The following is a 9,297-nucleotide window of genomic DNA, read 5'->3' on the forward strand; positions in this document are numbered from 1 at the left end:
TTAAAAATACTTTAGAATTTCCCCTTCCATACATATCCAGTGAGCCAATGGACACAATGCACATTGAAAATAATAAGACTATGCATCTCCATCCAGGGGCTAGATCCTCTCAACAGTAACATAACTTTAAATGAAAAAGAAATTCCATTTTTCTATTAAAAGTTGTTTCATTCCATGTTTACAATAAGCCAACTAAGCATAGCATTTGTTCCCACTCACAAGTGAGAAGATGAGAAGGAAAGGGTGAAGCAGAAAAAAAAAGGGTTACTACTGAGTAGGGAAGAATTTAGTCTCAGTATCTGGAAAACTTCCCAAAGAGATTAAATCTATTCAAGTAAGTAGTGATATCTCTCTCTCCTTAAAAAAAACCACCCAAAAACCAAACAAGAAAAACTCAAAACACACAAAGAAAAGCCCCCCCCCCAAATAAAATAAAAAAAAAACCCTAACCAAAACCAAAATAAAAAACCCACCAATCAACAACCAAAATCAAACATACCTAGAACTACAGTATGCTTGGTCTGTTCTCCCTCCCCACTTGTCTGGACCTGATGCCATTCTACTTTCATAGTGTTCTATAAACAGGGTAAATCACAGCATTGACACCTGGGCTGGGTAGAAACAAAGTAGTTTAAAATAAAAAGCTAATATATTAAAGCATACAGGAGCATTTCTTAAAAACCAGATTAAGCCTGTATTTAAAAAGACCCCATGTATGCCATAATTCAAGAAGAACTTCACAGCAGAAGCCAACAGTAATTGTCTTAGAGACAAATCCGAGGAATTTCAAGCTCTTCTAATCAATACAGACAGCACACAGTTATAATGAAAACAGCTTGACAATGGAAATGTGTCCCAGCATCATTACACCCTCTCAATTCTGACATAAGGAAACCTTTTTTTTTTTTTTTATTCACTAACTAAAATCTGCGAATAACAACGTGAAAGTCAGTGTTATAGACAGACCCAAAAAGCCCCCAAACACTATTACTCGAGGATCTTTGGGAGGATTCAGATCCTGAATGTGAACACTCTGAACAGTGAAAGAGGTACCACTTAGATGACATGAAAAGATGTCCGAAAGCCATACAGTTTGACAGGAGCCTTCCAAAACACCACACCAAAAGAGCTTCAAATGACAGAAAAATGAATACAGAGAGAAAAAGTTCCATTCTTCTTTTTTTTTTTTTTCAGTTGAAATACTATTTTCTAAGAAACCCCAAGAAGTCATATTCTATTTTTTTTCTCTTCAAAATTAAAAATAAGAAATCAAGCATTTGATGGAGCGGTCTCTCAGGAGAAGTAATGGGAAAAATTCCTCCTTGGTCACACAGAGCTGTCTTTTGTATTAGCGTAAGCTGGACTCTCCTGGTTTCTCTTAGGGCAAATTCACTTTCCTTTAAAAGATCACACAACACCTTTCAACAAAACACACAAAGGCCAACTTCTATTCACAAAAATCTCAATGAAACATATGAGTCATTTGGTTACCTAACAACCTCTCTCATAGATAAATATACTCCTGTCCCTGCTTTCACAACCACTTGCTTCTCTGCTCCTGTGCATTATCTGACCATGTCTTCTCCACTTAGGTACTCTATATAGACATTTAACCTTCCCCTTGAAACCCTGGCAGACCATCCACATCCCTTTTTCTCTGATAATTCTTGTAGGACATAGCTCTTCTCAGCCCAGAGTTTAAAAACCCATGTCAAGATAAATTTCCATCTGTCTTACCAAGGACATACTTCATCAGGGACAATTGTGGTTTGATAAGCAGATGTAAGTGTAACTTACAGTTAAATATATGCCAATAGTCCAAAAATCATTACCATAATATTCTCCTACACTTTTTCAACATACTCCCTGCATCTGCATCATCCACAGAAGATCCACAGATAATCAGTGATTTTGTCCACTTGTTTTCCTAGGAAACCTCTGTTACATGGGAAATGAAAAAACACATCAGCCTCTGCTTTCCTTTTTCCTAAATCCTCTTGCCATTCAATGGATGTTGACTACTGCTGTGCAAACCAAAACATGGAAAGAGAAGGAAGCTCCTGGAACTTCCAACACTATCCTGCACTACTGAATGCATCCATAATGCTGTTCAAGTACCCAATTTCTCCTCTTATTGGAGGGCTGGTTGACAATCTCTATTTAAACAGAGACAGAATTTTATTTCAGTTCACAAAAGTTATCTATACCAGTATGTTCCTCAGCTTTCTCTAACCCACACAAACCTGGAACTGCACTCTCCATCCTTTGGCCTCTCAGAAGGAAACTATTAAACAAAGATTCAGTTAATGACAGTTTTGTGTTATCCTTTTAGCGCAGAAGGCAAAAAGAATGAGCCAAATGCAGTAATGAAAAGTCTCAAGCAGATCAAATTTGTTCAGGAAAAGACAAAACACCTGATCCCCCAGTGACTCCTTCTCTTCAGCACCAAATTAATGGTTAGGTAACAAAGTCAAGTACTCAAAAACTTTACTTGCTTACCTCAACTTCAACTGATTCTCTCTGGGGTAGATCTCAAAAATGGAGATTCCAACCAGATAGTATCACAGCTAGTCTGGGAGCAGAACAGAGCTTTTCTAGTTCTATTTTAATAGTTCCCAGACCAGAAAGTACAGTGAAAGCAAGAGCAAGGGAAGAAAAAGAAAAAGTTGGGGGGAGGGAGAGAGGAAGAGCAGGAGACGGGATTTTACATTTTGTTTCCAAGTATGAATACGTTTTTCTTGAGATTTGGGCTCAGTCCCTATTCACCTATCATTCCTGATTATTTTCACAAGCAAAAGCCAAGGTGACTCAACTCCTTGCTGTTCTAATTTAAAGCAGAGTTTGCAAAGCATAACCTTAAAAAACAAAATCCTATCTTTACTTTGAAAAGCACAATAACGTGTGGAGCTCTCCAAGAGTAAGGACTTACTTGCGGTTCACTTGGTCTGGTTTTTTTTCACAGCACTGCTGGTTGATGCTATACATTTCACCAGTGCTTGTCAATTACTTGAGAAGTGTCTTTGTCAGAAAATTTGCTATATAAATGTTAATTATAATTTTCATTCTCTTGTGTGTGACTCAATTATTGGACTCTTTTTCTTGTAAATGTCATGGGAACTCCTCTAAAGGCCTTCAGGAAAAAAGAGATGCCAAAGAACATTCTTTCAGATGTGTTGCTTAAAAAAAGAAAAAGAAGGAAAAAGAAAATGCTAAGTCTACTTTCTGAAAGTCTGCAATTACTTCTTTCCCAATACCTGAATCTCATTTTGATAAGCAAACATTTGAATGCTCATGCTATCAAAAATACAGGGTCACGTGTTAATCTATTATTCAAAGGTAAGATATATTCATTTAATAGCATAAAAATTACAAGGTCAGGGCATTCTAGCATCCCTATCCCAAACTGAGTTCCAGATCTCCAAATTAATGGGATCAGAGGCAACGTGAAAGGAATAAATTCAGTGAAAAGAGATGGACAGAACAGCTGGTTCTTGTGACATTTTTTGCATAGTTTATCAAACTGTTTCAGCACTCAACCATTTGATACTTGTAATTTCTAGCAGTGACTCATCTTTACTAACAGGCATTGTATTTCACCAAAGTTCTACACGACGTGGAATGAAGTAAGAAAAGCATTTATTTAACTTCTCTATTAATTATTGACTTATTGTTCCCTTTGTAATGAAAATAACCTAGTACACTCACTTCTGCAGTTTCGACAATATCATCATGACCTACCATATGAAGAACCTATGTGATTTAAGGTTTTCAACTCTGCCACTCCTGCCCAATCTCAAGATTTTGTATGATGTTATTTGGGGCTTATTTTGCCTTTTAAAATTTCTTAACAGTCAGGTTTTGAATGACTCCAGAGAAGGACTCTGCTCAGTCTGCATAGGCTCCTGCTGCAATGCCTGTCCATCCTCATGGGGAAAAAAACTTTTTTCTCTTATAAGTCTAAGCCTCCCTTATTTCAACTTGCGCCCATTTTCTCTCATGCTCCCACTATGCAGCAGTGTGAGGAGCCTAGCTCCATCTTTTTGGCAATCTCCTGAGAAGCACTGTAAGGGCTGCTGTTAGGTTCCCTCAAGCTGTCAGTTTCTCTTCTCCTGACCGAGCAAGTCCCATTCCCTCAGCTTGTGCTCCAAACCCTGACCATATTGCTTGACCTTCACTAGACTTGATCCAGTTTATTGAAATCTGTCCTGTATTTGGGGGTGGGGTGAGAGGCCAACACTGGATGGTATCTAGATAGGTGGTGAGTAGTGAGGGGTAATTACTTCCCTCAGTCTCCTGGGCTGTGTTCCTGTTCATACAGCCCAGGACACTGTTGACCTGCCTTCCTGCCAGGACTCACTGCTGGCTTCTGTGCAACTTTCTGTCCACCATGATCCCCAGTTCCTTTTCATCAGGGCTGCTCCCCAACCAATCAGTCCCCAGCCTGTATCATTGCAGGGATTACCCTCATCCAGATACAGGACTTTGCAGTTGTCCTTGTTAAATTTCATGAGGTCCCTGTCAGCCCATTCCTAGAGTCTGACTAGGTCCCTCTGAATGCCAGCCCCACCCTCAAGAATACCAAGTGGTCATCCCAATTTGTGTCACCTGGAAACCTGACAGGAGCCCACTCTGTCACTTCCTCCAGGTTACTGACAAAGATGTTAAAAGAATAGGTCCTAAGACAACCATCTATGGTGCTCCCCTTGTTACCATCATCTAGGTAGCATATGATCCACTACCTACTGCCCTCCAAGCCCAGAGCATCCAACCATTTACTTACACAACTCTCTCTATGATCTACTTCAATAGATGTGTACTCCATAAAATAGATGATGTGTGCTACAATTGGTATTTAAAACCACTTTCAAGAAATGAGCTTCCTTGAGCAAGTACTCGATGCATTTAATATTTCTTTGAACAGTTCATCACCTGAAGGATTCCCCTTCATTGTTACATCTTAACAGAAGTAAATCTGCCTAAGCTCATTGAACTTCTACAGCAAAAACCCATCCTGTCCTTTGAAGCACTATGTAATTACTTAGTACTGAAGACATTGCTGCTGTCTGTGAAAAACTACCTTAATCTTCTCTATTATCAACACATTTGTGTCACTTCAGATAATTAACACAAATACAGTCTCTCTATTAATGGATTACTCTAAAACATTCCTTTCAAACATGTTCTGTCTATGCCTTTTGTGCCATCACGTCTGCTTTAACAGAATCTAACTCAGCTGAAATGCAGGCAGAAGCAAAGAGCAAAATACAGAAGGGCATGTGACAATACTGAGTCTTCAACAGAGTAATTACATGAATCAAAAATATCTTAATATATGTTCATTTTCATGGGATTAAAATGAATTTTGTATAGCCTAAAGTATTCTCAACTATAATTTAATTATTCTAAATATGCTTAAAATGTGAGCAAATAGTTTAAGCACCAGTTCCCTTAGATTGCTTTGAGAGAAGGGCTTCATAATCCATGCAGTACCTAGTCTTGGTCTTTCAATACTCCATTACAATCTTCCACTGCAGAAGTCAGCCCCTCTTTGTCTCTTCCAGTCTCTCTCCACAGTATGTTCTGATTTGTGAAGATAGTGTAAGATCACAGACCAGATTAGTGAACTCAGATGTGAAGTCTGGAATCTATTACGATACACTAGGATAGGATACAAAATGTCTGTTTTGATGTCTAGAACACGAATGTTGATGCCATTGGCTATTCTACTGTAAAGAAGGGATGCCTGTCTGTAACACAGGTCAGCAGAAGCATCTGTCTTTGAAGTTAATATTGATTTATATATTTGTATTATACATATATACATTTATGTATATTATAATAGATATTTATAAATATATTTATAAAATTATATTTATATACAAATACAATCTCTTATATCGTATTTATATTATAATAATGATTTACAGAGCTAATGATTGACTGCTCTGATGTTTGCCAAGTTATACTATAGTGGGTTTGTGCAGGAATAAATGCCACATATCACATGTCATATCATACATCTGATGCAGATTTAGTTTGTTTCTGATTATTGCCACAGGACAAACTACTATGCCATAAGGAATGCTCCTGCTTCGTCACTGCTCAGTCACATCCTAAGCAAGTACTTCTGACTTCCTTCTCAAAGGGACTACAGCATGCTTCTTCATTTCTCAGTACGCCCACAATTTTTGTGTGCCTTAGGCCTCTAGGTCTGGCTCGTTCCTGAGCCGCTCTTGAAACATTTTTCCAGTCCCGCCGTGACCCCGGCGCTCCCTGCCTGCGATCCCACCTCCGGCCGCCAGGGCGCGCCCGCGAGACAGCTGCGCGCGGCTCGGGCCGGCGGAGCGCCGGGGACGCGGGGGGAGAGCGGGGACGGGGACAGGGACAGGGGACAGGGGACAGCACCGCACCGAGCGGCCACACACACCGCTCTGCTGCACAGCTTACTCATCTGCCACGTTTTACACCAAGTTGCCCGCCAGCGATTGCCCACGGAGCGGCCGGCAGTGGCTCTCGCGCAGGACGGCAGGCACGCTGGAGCATCAGGAGGAGAACGAGATGCTGCCCTGCACGAAGTAATCAATGCAATAGAGGCAAACTAGCTCGGACGTACTGCTGGTAGTCAAACTGCTCCTCCGTGCGGTTTGCGACAGCCAGTGTAGCCACACACTGTAAGCAGATAAATACCAAAATCTACAAGTTCTATTCATGGGGTTTTTTTCTCCCAGTGTAAGCTCTGCAAGGACAGAATGGAGATGGAGACCAAGCTGCCTTCTATCAAGGCAATGCACAAAAGAGTATGAGGCTATTGCCTGTGCTGTTTTACTTAAAATAGAAAAATTTGTTCACTCCAGGGCTGCCAGCTCAATTCATCACAGAAAAAAAAACACACCAAACTAAAAAAGCAGAATATAACTCAAAGATTAAGTTCTGCCTCACTGGGGTACTGAATAAAATGCAACTCGTCACTGAATCTGGCCCACTCCAGGGACAGCAGGTGCAGCGTTAAGCTGTGCTTATTTCCTTCTCCCCTCCCCTTCTCTAAGGCAATCATTCAAACATTCTGACAGAAAGCCAGGGGAAGCCCTGCAAAAACTAGAGCAAATAATAAAAGCAAAACTTTTATGAAGAGTAGGAAAGTAACCTCAAAGTTACATAGAGGAAGACAACCAGATTCTTAGTTTTATTAAAAGATATTATTTTCTTGGCAAAAGAAAATTATTTCTTTGGCTAGGAGGCAGAGATTTGATGAATGCCTGCAAGACAGGAGGGAAATAATTCATGTTTGTTCCCCTCTCCTTATGAGTCACTTTGGCCTAAAACACATCTTCCAGAAACTTTTTGGCTGAATTTGGCTATATTAGTTTACAATTGACATCGGCAGGTTTATCTAACTCCGAATACTGTGAATAACATTCAAGTGTCACTGCTTGTCACTACTGTGCACAGAATTTAAACACATAAAATACACTATAAACTATACACTTCATTTTAAGTTGAAAAAGGCAGCTAATGATCAACAGAACCACATTATTCTAAAGTACACAGCCCAATTATTAAAAAGAATTTGTAATGTACATCTTAATATATAATTCATATGTTTAGTTGTAATTATCCTCTGTATCCGGTGACATGAAAATTAAAGTAACAGTGCATGTCTAATTTATTTGAAGCAAACTAAACCCAGGATTAAATAAAAAACTCTAAATGCAGATGTTCTGTCTTTAGAACAAAATTATTTGTACGACATTCTTGAAGCAAGTATTTAACAACTGTAAATATAATCAAAACAACTCTGAAACATTAAAATCTACATAATAACAATGCACATTATGTGCAGAGGAAAGGAGTTATGTTTCACTTAAAAAATGAACAGCAACTGTGCATTTCCACCAGGGAGCTCTCAAATGTCCATTGGAAGATTTCTTTTATGTCAAGAGCTGTGCTTAGCATTAGCAAATGAAAAAATGGCTTTGTAAAGCCAAACAGTGCCTCAGGCCCAGCATCCTTGTTTTCTGCATTTCAAGACAGAATGAGAATTACTTAATACTAGTCTTAACCTGGTCCCAGGGACCAAATGGCCAGCAGTGGCTACAGGGGGATACATGCACAGGTGGACCATACCTTCTAATTCAGGTCCATCTGAAAATAGTCCAGTTTGTGCTATCCAAAGCATTCTCATGACATCAACAAAATTAAGGGGGGGATGATCAAGAGATTCTCTTTCAAGGCATTCTCATGATCTCAAGTAAAGTATGAATATATGCAAAAAGGGCACCAGTGTACTTCCTAACATGAAAATTAAATATTGCTTTTCTTCAGTTCCTACATTTAAAGTACTATTTAACAGCTAAAGAAATTCAGCAGCCTCCCGTACCCTAAATGAAAAGATAGCACATTAGATTGCACAATGCAAGAAAGTTATAACATTAAAAGCCCAAAAGAAACCCAATTTTAACAGAATTTTCCTTTAAAAATCGGCAGTATTTATTTGGGAGACCTAGAGTTTGGGAACTGTCTCCCAATACGAAGAGCACAGAAGCTGAATTCTGTATTGTTTGCTTGTTTAAAAGCTTGCAAGAGTTTATTTTTTTTTTCATATAAAAATGTATTCTGTTTTGTGAAGATATATATAACATCTTGAAGCTGCTTGTGCCTCAGCATCTTTGAAAACTTTCAAGGAATATAGATATAGTATCCAAAGTGCAAGTTTTTAAGAGCTCAGAGAGTCTGAAAGAGCTCTGAACTGAACAAAGACATGGACACTATCTGGAATACAGTCAGTTGTAATAGTACATTTTGGAAGTCTCTTCTTCTGCAAAGATGGGGTATTTTTGTAGCAGTTGATACTACTATTTAGCAAATAATATCAGCAACTGTGTTTCTGTCATGCCAAACAGAAGTAAACACACAGAAATACGCACCCAGACTTAGAGCTCATTTCAAAACCTTTTCCCTCAAAATTATTTTTTCCATACTTTCATATGAGAGAGGTTGTCAGGACAGAGTAAGACAGTTTTGAAGCATTCCTGAATTAAACCCAAAGTGCCAGATGACCCTCAACTACGAATTCCTGTTTATTCACTAGAGAAGTACTTTACTAATTCAGTAATAGTATTCTGCCAGTTTTCATCAGTCTTAAGGATATTTTCCAAGAGAAGAGACTTCCTCTTTCAAGCCATTCATCCCTGGTATCACTGCAGATAAATGAGAACTCTGAGCATCGTGTCCGTTTTACTGTGTTGACACCTGTCTGCAGTCACTATCAGTTCACCACAGAGATGTTTGCAGAGGACA

The sequence above is a fragment of the Manacus candei genome, unplaced genomic scaffold (genome assembly GCF_025592945.1).
Source record: "Manacus candei isolate 608988 ecotype Guabito, Panama unplaced genomic scaffold, ASM2559294v1 h1tg000014l, whole genome shotgun sequence".
NCBI lineage: Eukaryota > Metazoa > Chordata > Aves > Passeriformes > Pipridae > Manacus > Manacus candei.